The sequence below is a fragment of the Nansenia antarctica genome, assembly GCF_963989245.1.
Source record: "Nansenia antarctica genome assembly, chromosome: 8".
NCBI lineage: Eukaryota > Metazoa > Chordata > Actinopteri > Argentiniformes > Microstomatidae > Nansenia > Nansenia antarctica.
In genome coordinates, this window is record NC_137678.1 from 36,203,120 (window position 1) to 36,216,284 (window position 13,165).

Sequence of the window (13,165 nt, forward strand, 5' to 3'; positions counted from 1 at the left end):
TGTTGTTCATAGGACATTTGTAACCCAGAATTTCTGGTGTTATCCCATGTATCATTCCCCAAAACCCTGTTATTTTGTGGCAATTCCAGAATATATGGGCATGGTTAGCCTCAGATACCCCACAATTCCTCCAACATGTCTTTCTTGTGTCAGAATAGTTATTTGCTATTTTGGGTGTGATAAAGAACCGTATCAGATTTTTCCAGGAAATCTCTCTCCACGCTCGTGAACAGGTTGATGTCTGATGTTTTTTCCACATATTATCCCAATCATCTTCAGATATTTCCATACCAAATTCTATTTCCTATTTTCTTTTATATACCCTGTTGTGTTTTTGCCACTCATCAATGCCTTGTACAATGTAGTTATAGCCCTGACCCGCTTCCCTTTATATGCATCAATCATAACTTGTACCACCTCGCCAATCCAAGTCATATGTAGTTTTCAAGTCCTGAAAACTCACTACCTTCCCCTTATCTACCAGCATGCACCATGCCGTAATGCCTTTATCCGCCCACTGTCCGAATCCCCCCCCGTGCCCGGCTGGTTTAAAAATGCTATCAAAAGCCACCCATTTCAATAAATTTGCGTCCTTCTCCCCCTTGTTGTGTCTGAGTATTCTGAACCATATTTCCAGTGTAAATGTTGTGATCGTATCCATTTGATTCCTAACCTTCTTAAATGTTTCCCTATCTCCTATGATACTCTGTATCGGGCACATTCCAAATTATTTTTCCATTTCTTTCCATTTTGCTCCATAATCCGGTTTACACCAACAATTTACATATTTCAATTGAGCCGCTTGGAAGTATTCTTTCAGGTTCGGCAGACTCAATCCCCCCTTCTCCCTCTTTAGCTGGAGAGTTCTGAATCTCACTCTAGGTCTCTTCCCCCCCATATGAATCTAGAGATCATCCTGTCCCATGATGTAAATTGTGTTTGAGGTATCTCTATTGGTAATGCTTGGAATAAATATAAAAGTCTGGGTAATACATTAATTCGTATTAATTAATCTTAGAGCTAAAATCCAGTGTTAGTGTGGACCAACGATGTATGTCTTTTAATAATTCTCGGTTAATCTTATCATAATTTGCCCTATACAGTCCTGATAAGTGTCTAGTCACTTCTACCCCTAAATAATTAATTTTCTTTAGATTCCAATTTAAGTTGAATTTTTCCCTGATCTCCTTTGGTGGAGTGTAATTAATGGTGAGTATTTGGGTTTTAGTAATATTTATCTTGTAACCTGATAGCTATCCATATGTGTTCAAGAGATCCAGTGACTCAGGCAGCGATTCACTCGGCCGTTCTAGGAATGCTATGACGTCATCTGTGAAAAGGCCCACTTTATGTTCTACTCCGTACACTGTCACCCCATGGATTCGTCTATTTTCACATATGGCTTGGGCCAATGGTTCAATATAATATGAGAACAGGGTGGGCGACAAACAACAACCTTGTCTGGTTGACCTCTGTAGATTGAATTTGTTAGATAAGCTTCCATTTATTTTGATTCTAGCTGTAGGCCGTTGATATAGGGTCCGAATAATCTGTATTGATTTATCATTGAATCCAAATTTCTCTAACACTGTAAACAGGAAATTCCAATTAACCCTGTCAAAAGCCTTTTCGGCATCTACGCTAACCAAAATCGTGTCTCTTTTCTGTTTGTTAGCCTGATCTATGATGTGCAAAGTCTCCTAATGTTATCGTGTGTCTGACGCCCCCTCACAAATCCTGTTTGGTCCTCGTCAATCAAGTCCAATGTAAAGGTGTCCAGTCGTCTAGAAATAATAGATGTATATATTCTATAGTCCAAATTAAGTATTGAGATCGGCCTATTATTTCCGCATAATTCCCTATCTTTTCCCGGTTTAGGTATGACCGTTATTATTGCTTCTGCCCATGTTGGTGGTAATTTACCTTTTTGTAATGTCCAATTAAAAGAGTCAACTAGACGCGTCTGTCTCGCCAGTAGTTTATGGCGCTTTTCCATTGACCAGACCGGTTCGGCTCGGCACGGCTCGCCTCGGCACGCTTTTGAAAAGTTCCATATAGGAATCGTTCTCCACTATACAGGAACGACCCGGGACTGTAGGAGGAGTTACGTGTCATAAGATTCCCCCCGCTATACAGATCAGCGGGGGGAAATGCGATAAGAATTATGTCAAAATGCAGCACTATCGTGCACAGATCAGCCTTACAACATGTAACGTTAAGTGCCTGTTACTTGCCGCTTTCAGTTCTAGTAGACTAGTTTACATCTCGCAACCAGGGAAATGCCGACATGTGTTAAAGCCCTGATTCTATTTTTATTTCTCCTGACACGTTGAGCACTGTGCTTTTTTTTGTTGGTGAACTACCGTAATAAGCCTAAAAAAGTTCAATTGTTCAAAAAGTGCAACTTCTCTGCTTTCAGAAACTGAATTTTTTGATTGGGCATATAGTTCATGAATTACGATAGTTTGAAGGAACGCTGTAAAATCCCGCAGCTCCGGTTTCGGAGCAAGACGCGAATCTATCGGCATTAGTCAAATGCATGCTCACATCCAGTCATCCGCTCACTGCTCTCCATCAAAAATGGCACATCCATCAACAATATTACATAATAACAACTGCTCTGATTAGATTGCTTAGATTGTTTAATACATCAACGGGGGGAAAAGCGAGATGAACTCGCGAGTATCATGCTTCCTCCATTGAACGGAAAGTCCTATCTATTCCATTCAAGGTGTTTTAGCCTTCCCCCTTTCCACTGGTAATAAGGAATTGGCAAGAATAGATCGATATAAATAGATAAACATAATGCAGCACTATCATGCACAGATCAGCCTTAAAACATGTAACGTTAGATATATAACGGAGCGATGTATTTCTACGGAAAGGCTGACTGACGCGGGGCTCATACAATCTCCGCGTTTGTTATAGATACGAGTGCTCCGGTGTCTTGCTGGTAGTCAAATATATGTATTTATATATACAGCATATGGATGTTACGTGCCTGTTACCTGCCGCTTTCAGTTCTAGTAGTTTAGATCTCGCAACCAGGGAAACGCCGACATGTGTTAAAGCAACCTGGTCTCACACGGCAGCCGTCAGGATTCGACGTCTGTCGTTCGTCTCCAAACGGCGAATTCCGACGAGAAAACGAGCTCTGAAAGCGCAGGGGTGCGCCTGTTATGTGCGCCTGTCGGGCTGCGCCACATTTTGAGATACAAGCGTTTCAACGTTCACTCCCACTTTCACTCCCACTTTGATACAAGCTCCACCCACTTTGATACAAGCCACTCCCACTTTGATACAAGCCACTCCCCCTAACTGTCTAAGCCACACCCACTTTGATAAATAAATTATATTTATATAGCGCTTTTCCGAGGCTCAAATACCCTGACAATATGGGGAAAACGGGAAAGTGCTGTGTCCCTTGTTGTATGAATAGATCCGACCGGTCTCAAAATGTAGCCTATAATTAATGCAAGTGCAATCGGGCTAACGTTACTCATTCTCGCAGTTCCAAATGAATGAACGTTGAAGCGTCTGCCGTCGGGTTGTAAAATAGCCTAGTTTGATAGGCCTATTGACAGCGAATAAAACAGTGAAGATGACAATTGTTTCTGCTGTTGTTATTAAAATCTGTTCTCCGTTGGTTGTATCTCAAAATGTGGCCTATTAAAATCTGTTCTCCGTTGGTTGTATCTCAAAATGTGGCCTATTAAAATCTGTTCTCCGTTGGTTGTATCTCAAAATGATGTGGCCTAACTAATGATGTGGCCTAACTAATTAATGCAAGTGCAGCCAGGGGCGTGTCCAGGGGGTGGCCTGGGGTAGCACGTGCCACCCCTGAAATCTGATTGGCCACCCCAGGTGCCACCCCCCTGATTGATTGGCACACAGCTGACATGATGTATATAATTTGATGTAAAGAACTCTCAAAAAACACATACGAAATATTGTTTTAAGTACAATAAAGCTTTATTTCTTTTAAGAACGTGTGGAGTGCATCTCCAGCAGTGCGATATCTGTAAACATACTATCTGTAGACTCTCCGCTCAGGGTTGCCAGATGGGATTGACAATTTCGAGCCTAACCAGTCTAAAAACAGCTAAATCCACAAAAAACCAGCCCATCTGGCAACCCTGTCTCCACTGCTTCAAACTCTTCCACCGACACTCGAATGGAATACACTCATGACCAAATGTCATACGCTGCGCTCAAATGTAATACACATGCTCAATGGAATACACTCGTGACCAAATGTAATACACATGCTCAATGGAATACACTCATGACCAAATGTAATACGCTGCGCTCAAATGTAATACACATTGATTTTATTTTGGCACAAATATGCCGTATTTTTGCATTGTATTTAGTGTTACACGTGTATTGCATTCCGATGTGTGTATTGCATTCCGATGTGTGTATTGCATTTAAATGTGGCACGATCCACCCTCCATAGAGTTAGGTACGCTTAAAATGGCGGGCGGGTGTTGCGTTGAGGAAAGGAGAGCTTCGGTGAACTGGCGGTTTTGTATGTGGGAGTTTGCAATTAAACGCACGGATTGTAAGACAACCTATCTTGTCTTTGGCTTGGGAGGACTTCTGATTTCAAGACATAAAAGTCTGAATCTATGTCATGGTATTTGATACGCTAGGCAATGCAAACTTTTCATACTTTTCACAGGCAGGTAATGGCCAGGTAATGGATTGGAACAATATCTCGTTAACTCCGACCACTCCCCCAGATTTGTTTGTTTAAAGAATAAATATGGGAGTTTAATATTACATCCGAATCCTGACGTCTGCCGTGTGAGACCAGGTTGCATTTAGACAATATCGTGACTATATCTAGCTATATATATCTAGTCTAGCTATTGCTGGCTAACGTTACACGTATGTTATTTTAGCTCTCACCTTGTAACAATTAGCTGTAGGCAATAATAATAATAATAATTAATTATATTTATATAACGCTTTATTAATGCAAGTGCAATCGGGCTAACGTTACTCATTCTCGCAGTTCCAAATGAATGAACGTTGAAGCGCTTGTATCTCAAAATGTGCCGTTATTAATGTGGCGTGCAGCCCGACAGGCGCACATAACAGGCGCACCCCTGCGCTTTCAGAGCTCGTTTTCTCGTCGGAATTTGACGTTTGGAGACGAACGACAGACGTCGAATCCTGACGGCTGCCGTGTGAGACCAGGTTGGTTAAAGGGAGCAAGACGCGAATCTACCGGCATTTGACTCATGAGTGAACCGCGAAAATGGCTGGACGGCACAGCTTGGGATTCCATTGAAGTTACAGGGAACTATGTGTGAAAGAGGCTTAAATGTTGAAATAACAGAAATACAATGTTCATTGATAAAATGACATAAAGGATGGAAAGGGGTTTTAGAAGGGGGATGATAATAATAATAATAATTAATAATTTATTAAATTTATATAGCGCTTTTCCAAGGCTCAAAGACGCTGACAATATAGGATACACATGGGGACACACAAAAACAACAAGTAACAACAACAAGTAACATGGAACACAGAGTCAGCGAACGGGGAGGGGGGGGGGTGGTGTAGAGTCCGGTGTTGATGTTGCTGGGAGCCTCGATGGATGTGGCGGCGGCAGCGGAGAATGCCTGCCTTGGTGGCAGCAGCAGCAGTGAGGCGATGGTTGTGGTTCAGTGAGTGTAGGTGAGACGAGAGAAGGGCAGGGGGAGGTGGGGGGCAGGTGAGATGGACGGGAGTCCAGGGCAAGACGAGAGGCAGTGAACCAGAGCGACAGCGCGGTGCCGCCGTTGTCGTCAGTATTGCCAGCCTGCGGAGATGGCAGCCCCCGAGCCGGGGAGGGAGCGGTGGCTACCTCCCGGGACGAGGGTAGTAGCACGGCACGGCCAGGCCAGCGATGTCCATCGGCGCGCAGCGGGTCGGTCGGCAACACAGAGCCGGGGGACAGGAACGATGAGGCGGTGAGTACTGCAGTCCGGTAGTGAAGGCGGTGAGTACTGCAGTCCGGTAGTGAAGGCGGTGAGAGGCGGAAGATGGCGGGGGGGAAGGCAGCGGAGGTCGGCGGGACAGGATACAAAAAGGATAGGACAGGATACAAAAAGGATAGGACAGGATACAAAAAGACAGGATACAAAAAGACAGGATACAAGAAGATAGGACAGGACCGGGAAACAGAAGCGGCAGTCACAACGCGGACGCCAGCGTGCTCTGAACCCGGAAAAACAACTACGGGAAACGCAACAGGACAAACAGAAATGATGAAGCGCGCTGGACTGAGGAACAGCATAGGCACAGGACATCGCCATAATAGCGATTTTTTTTGTTATGCTTGTTGTAAATAAAAGTTCTATGATGCATTGAAATGACATTAAACTAAGATAATACGATGGTTATCATACATTTTCTAATCTTTATTAATAAGTTATTACAGAAACAGTAAGTGACATTTTCCGAGAGCGAAATCTGTTGTGGTATTTAAAAATGGCGGTTAGCGAAGAAATCTATGAACATGGGATTACGATTTCCATTGACCAATCAACAGTGTGCAGCGTCACACGTCACACGCAGCCTGGCCAAAAAGTACCTTTCGCTACCCATCCCGAACAGGAACTAAAAATGGTACGGGTACTAAAAATGGTACGGGTACGGTTGGCAGTGGAGAAAGGCTAAAGAACAGGGCCAGCCCAGGCCGACCCGGGTCGGCCCTGTAGTGGAAAAGCGCCATTAGTGGCTCTCGGGCCCAACTCATAATAGCTCTGCTTGGTAAACTGAATCTTCCGTTCTATCTCCTCTGTCAGATGTTTCTCTATCTCGAGTTTAATTTTCTTTTGTGTATCTAAATCAGCCGAATTCTGGTAGTCTCTTTCCAATCCTCTCAGTTTCGTTATGTTTTTCGTATACGTTTCCAATATACGTTTTCATATACGTTTTTTTTTTTTACATGACTCGATTCCAAGATTATGGAATGGAATGGACTTTATTTGTCATTGCTACAGTACAGGTACCAAACAACGAAATTTAGGAGGGGTGGCTCCCCTGGTGTTAGGAAAGGATTTTTTTTTTTTTTTTTAGAAAAAGCATAAAAGCATAAAATCACAAGAAGGTAAGGAGCTGGTTTACATCAATAAAGGCTATGTACACAATCCACTGTACTATACTGCACAGATAGTCAACTAGGGTTGTCATATTGCACAAAAGTTTTTTTTTTTTTCACGTTATTTTAAAGTGTCACAGTTTGCAGGCTTGAAAATGTACATGTTTGTGCCTCAGCACTAGCTGCCATACAATCCGTCCGGACTGTCCTGGGCCCAGAACTTAGGCCTTTTCTGTGTTCAGGGCCTTGACGGCCCTGTGGTAGAAGCAGTCCTTCAGTCTGTTTGTCTTAGCGGCCGGGGTCCTGTACCTCCTGTTCGAGGGCAGCCTGACAAAGTGTACGTGCCCAGGGTGGGTCGGGTCCCTGGAGATCTTGGAGGCCCTCCTGAGACAGTGTGTGTTGTACAGCTCCTCCAGAGAGGGGAGGGGGGCGCCGGTGATCTTCTGTGCTGTTCTCACGACTCTCTGTAGCGCGTTTCTCTCCGCTGTTGTGCAGCTGTGGAACCAGTTGCAGATGCCGTAGGTGAGGATGCTCTCCACTGCGCCGTGGTAGAAGGCCACCAGTATCTCCTGCTTGTTGTGTTCTTTCCTGAGGCATCTCAGGGTGTATAGCCGCTGTTGTGCCCTCTTGATGGTGCCTTTTGTGTTGTCCTTCCAGGCCAGGTCATCCCGCATGTGATGTCCCAGGAATCGGAGGGTTGAGACTCTCTCCACGCTCTCTCCGTCGATGAGCAGGGGCTGGATCTCGGACTTTTTCCTCCTGAAGTCTACGATGAATTCCTGGGTCTTTGACTTGTTTAGCAGCAGGTTGTTAACCTTGCACAGCTTGCTCAGTTGCTCTACCTCATCCCTGTACGCCGCCTCGTCCCCCCCCCGAGATACATCCCACCACGGTGGTGTCGTCTGCAAACTTTACGATGTAGTTGCTGGGGTGGACGGGGGTGAAGTCGTGGGTGTAGAGGTTGTAGAGGATGGGGCTTAGCACGCAGCCCTGGGGGGACCCAGTGCTGAGGCTGAGGGCTGTGGAGGTGTGGGGGCCCACCCGCACCCTCTGGGGGCGGTCGGTCAGGAAGTCCTTGATCCACGCACATATAGAGTGTGATAGACCCAGGTCTAGTAGTTTTATTCACTAGCCTGTCTGGAAGGATGGTGTTGAAGGCGGAGCTGAAGTCCACGAAGAGCAGTCTCGCGTAGCTGTTTCCCCTCTCCAGGTGGGATAGAGTGGCGTGGAGAGTCGTCGCTATGGCGTCCTCTGTGGACCTGTGGGCTCTGTAGGCGAACTGGTATGGATCCAGGTTGGGCGGGAGGCGTGTGAGTATGTGGGCCCGGACTAGTTTCTCGAAGCACTTCATGATGATTGGTGTGAGTGCCACCGGGCGGTAGTCGTTTAGGCAGCTCACCGTGTTTTTCTTCGGGACTGGGATGATAGTTGATTAATGATAGTCTTCGGGACTGGGATGATAGTTGATTAATCTGCCTCTCATGATCTGACACATCTGCACCTCCTATATGACATTCGTTAACCCTGTAGACATTTCCTGAGTCAACAAACAAATAGTCTATTCTAGAATGTGTTTATGTACCGCCGAATAGTGTGTGAAGTCTTTCTCTAGTGGATGTAGGTTTCTCCATATATCGACCAGACCCATCTCATCCAATAATATATTTACATATTTTGACATTTGTATTTTCGATTTTTTGAGGCTTGTTGGGATTTAAAACTACATTCATATGCATTCATGCATTCATATGCATTTTTATGCATCTATGCTTTTTCTAAAATGTTTTTTTTTTTCCTTTCCTAACACCAGGGGAGCCACCCCTCCTAAATTTCGTTGTTTGGTACCTGTACTGTAGCAATGACAAATAAAGTCCATTCCATTCCATTCCATTCCATTCCATATCCCCCCCACAGATTAGTATACCCTCTGTTTCCGCTGCAATAACATCAAATAATAATCGAATTCTCCTCCGTGCCCTCCGGTATGCCAAAAATGTGAATATTGTTCTGCCTCGACCTCCCCTCGAGGTCCGTTGTTTTCTCTTGCAACCGTTGAGCCTGGGCCGTCTCTAACGCTAGTGAACTCTAAGTTCACAACAAGTGGAAAACCTTGTGCGAACTGCGAATCACCAAGCGAATAGAGAGCATTCAGCATCCGTGCATGTTGATGTGGCGTGGCAAACACCTTCTCGTGGTGCCCCCCGTAAGTAGCTAATGACTGCTAAAGGCAAGAAGCGAAACAAAGTTTGCCAACCAGGGCCCCTCACCCGGGCTGGTGTTCGGCAGCAGCCGGGGGAGAGGTCTGCTGACCTCGAACCCAGAATGAGCTGGACTCTCGCTGACCAATCCCCGGCTGACTCGGAGATTGAGTGGCTGTGCGTGGACGTTGCCGGTCTAAAAATCGTCAACGTCTACAAACCTCCACCCTCGCGAATCACACCAGTGTGTCTACCAGTGTTCCCCCACCCCTGTATCTATGCTGGTGACTTCAATTGCCAGCATGAAGACTGGGGCTACCGTACCAACTCACCCGACGGAGAGAACCTGGCTGTCTGGGCAGCTAATAACAGCCTGGCCCTGTTGTACGACCCCAAGGGCGCAGCCAGCTTCCGCTCCGGTCGCTGGAACACTGGGACGAACCCTGACCTGGCATTCGCGAGTGCCAGCGCTGACAACCGGCTCCCTGATAGACGTGTGCTAGGAAAGTTCCCGAGGTCTCAACATCGACCCTCACTGATGACAACGGCCAAACTCGTGAACCTTGTTCCGAGTGAGCCAGTGAAACGCCTTACCAACAAATCCACAAGGCACCTTCCATCGCCTAACTCTAACAACGTGGATGAGGCGTACCGGGACTTCTGCGGCATGTTGGTGAAAGCGGCAAAAGAATCCATCCCACGCGGACGTCGCATTAGCTACAAACCGTGTTGGGATGAGGAGTGTGAGAAGCTCCACTGTGCCTTCCTCTAGGCCCCTGCAGGAGCTGAGTTGGACAGGCTCGCAACAGCCTTGCTGTCAAGACTCAGCCGTAAAAGACAGGAGCGCTGGGAGGAGGCTATTGACTCCATCGACTTCTCGCACTCCAGCTGTAAGGCATGGAGTATCATGAACAATCTCACTGGTAGGTCCAGACACTCCCCTCGTCACTGCCCCATCTCTTCAAATAAAATCGCATCACAATTTGTGAAAAGTGGGTCATACGAGGGCAAAGACCGCGAGTCGTCTCGACTTGTGGCAAAAGAAGTGTCAGACCTCTGGAGGGCCCCAACACCTAGCAGTGACATCATCTCCGGTGAATTCACCCCGGAAGGAGTTCGCTGCTGCCCTCCAGCATCTAAAGCCAGGGAAAGCTCCGGGGCCTGATTCCATCTGCCCGGAGTTTATTCTCCATGCCGCACCCGCCTTGAAGTCCTGGCTGAGAGCGTTCCTCACTTCCTGTTTGCGCCAACTCAAGATCCCCAAAATCTGGCGAAGAGCCCTAGTTGTTGCGATCCCTAACCGTATGGCATCGCAGCCTCTCATGCAAGCTGCTCCGCCTGCTGCCGGACAGGCACATGGTCAGAATGATCATGGAGCTCATCCGTAACCGCAGCTTTACCCTCACCACCGGTTGCGGACAGCTAAGCAGGCTTCGACGCCTTAAGAACGGCGTCCCTCAGGGATCGGTCCTGGCCCCCCTCCTAGGGTTGGGTATCGTTTGGGTTTTATCCGGTACCGGTACCTAACCGATACTTTAAAAACGGTACCGGTACCGAAACGGTACTTAATTCGGTACTTTTGATTTTTTAAAATGACATATATATATATAATAATAACACGGTCGACAACATTAAACAGCTTTTCACTTTTTTATTGCTGAGGCACAATATATATTGTTAAATATACACTCAAATTAAAATAAATGAAAATAAAACTCCTGCTGACTGAGGCACAATATACATATAGTATATAATATTACAGTTAAATATACACTCAAATTAAAATAAATAAAAATAAAACTCCCACCTCAGCAATTCTTTTGCAAAAAGATCAGCATATTTGCCTTCTCTGGCAAAATACGACACCTCTCTTGACTAATTGCATGACCTGCACATGAGAAAACCCTCTCAGATGGTGTGGATGAGGCTTGTACGCACATGTATTTATCTGAAAGCTTAGACAGTATGGGGAGGCTGTCCCGCTTACCCCACCACCAGGCTACAGGGTCTTGACCTGATGGGATTGAAGACAAACTTGTGTACAGTTCAATTTCTTTCTGGACCACTTCAGTGATGGGGAGGGCACTATTACTGGTCCCTGTTTCCTGAAGAAGCTCTAGGTCCTCATCCTCAAACAGCTCCTCTAGGGCTGACTTTTTGGCACGCTTCTTGTGCTGAAAAATACATAAAAGTAGTGTTTAGACAAACATACTGTAGCGATCCTGTATGAGGCCCCGTTAACAGCTCCTCCAAGGGAGTTAACTCTCTTGGTGTAGTGGTTAGCGCGGCCGGCGATTATGCGGGAGATCGGGGTTCGATTCCCGCATGGGGCGAGTTACACTACCAATTCATGTTCGCTACAATACTTAAAAAATTGCATTCGTTCATTTGAGGTATTCCATGATTATTTATGAACTTACATGTTCCTCTGCCTTGTCCTCATCTGAATCTTCTTCCCCTGGCCCTGTGCCCGCCATTGGAAGCTGTAGGCACAATTTTGCACATAAATAGCAATACTTCATCATAGAAACGGTATTATAGGACACATAGTAAACAAGGATGAGGATAAAATACCTGTTCTGTTGCACTGGCACTGGCAACTGCTGCTTTCTTCAACCTCTCCCAGGCATCAGCATATTTAAATCTGCTTTTGAAGCGAGGGTCCATCGAAGTGGCCTCCTGGAGAAAGTTCTGAATATCTGGATTCTGTAAATGAACATGACAAACTGTTTAGTGTCTAACAGTGAAATTATGTGGTTTGCCCTCTTGTAAGCATAGGCTATGCTTGGAAATGGAAAATACCTGGTATCGCTTTTTCAGATCTCCCCAGACCGCCTCTTTCACAGTACGGGTGAACAGAGTGTCGTCTCCTTCAATCACCCTGAAATGCTTCTCCAGCTTGTTCAGGATGGGGAGAATTTCGCCACATGTGGGGGACCTCTCACTGGATACGCAGAGGGTTGAGGTGTACAGCAACTTCATGACGTTCACAAACTCCTCTGCTTTCTGGAAGTCATTGTCTGTGAGCCTTTCCAGCCTGGGTGAAAAAAGAAGATAAAATAAAGAATAAAAAATATCAACAAAGTTGTTTAACAACTGATCTTTTCAAGGTCCACTTCTCCATACTCCATCACACAGGTATAATGTGCAGTGAAATGTTATTGCTAGCTCATAAAGTGTGCTTAAGTAAAATACACCCATCTTGTCCATCACCTGTCTTTCTCCATTGGCTTTCTGAGTCGCTGGTCCAGTGAAGCTGCCTGGATGGCTGGGTACTGCTCCAGGAACCGCTCTACCATCAGGAACAGGGAGTTCCACCGTGTTCTGACATCCAGAATCATGTTGTGTTCTGGCAGGTCTGAAACACATTTTGAATTACAATCTACATTGCTGAAGATGTTTGAAACAAACATAACCTTTTGAGATTTATAGGCGCTACTTACTCAGAAGTCGCTGCTTCTCCCGCAGGACAGGTTTGGACAGGGTGGACCGCTTCAGCCACACCACAACTGTGCGCAGTCTGGCACACCACCGTGTAACTGCACTGATGGAGTAAACCTTCTGGGCTGCAAAGTTTAGGTTATGGGCGAAGCACCCCACTTTTAATAAGGGCAGATTTTTCAATGCAACATCCATGTTGCTGGCATTGTCTACTGTGGCGGCTACAGCTTTTTTGTTGAACTTAAATTCATCCAGAATGCCATGTATTTCTTCTGCCACCACCAGGCCTGTCTGTGACTCCTACACAGCTTTGGTGTTAAGCACCTTCTGCTTAATGTGGCCATGAATCGAGTAGTGCACAGTAACCGTTAAATACTGTAGTGGTCCTGTGCCACACTCGTCCACCCATCACAGGTAATAGCAACCA

At 45.9% G+C, this 13,165-nt stretch overlaps 1 protein-coding gene across 1 annotated transcript in view; it reads left to right on the forward strand.

Annotated features, from left to right (window-relative positions):
- The window catches only part of LOC308164161 (TBC1 domain family member 15-like), a gene marked incomplete at its 3' end in the record, with an annotated part of 95,991 nt that overhangs the window by 19,868 nt on the left and 62,958 nt on the right, over positions 1-13,165 (forward strand). The window lies entirely within an intron of this gene.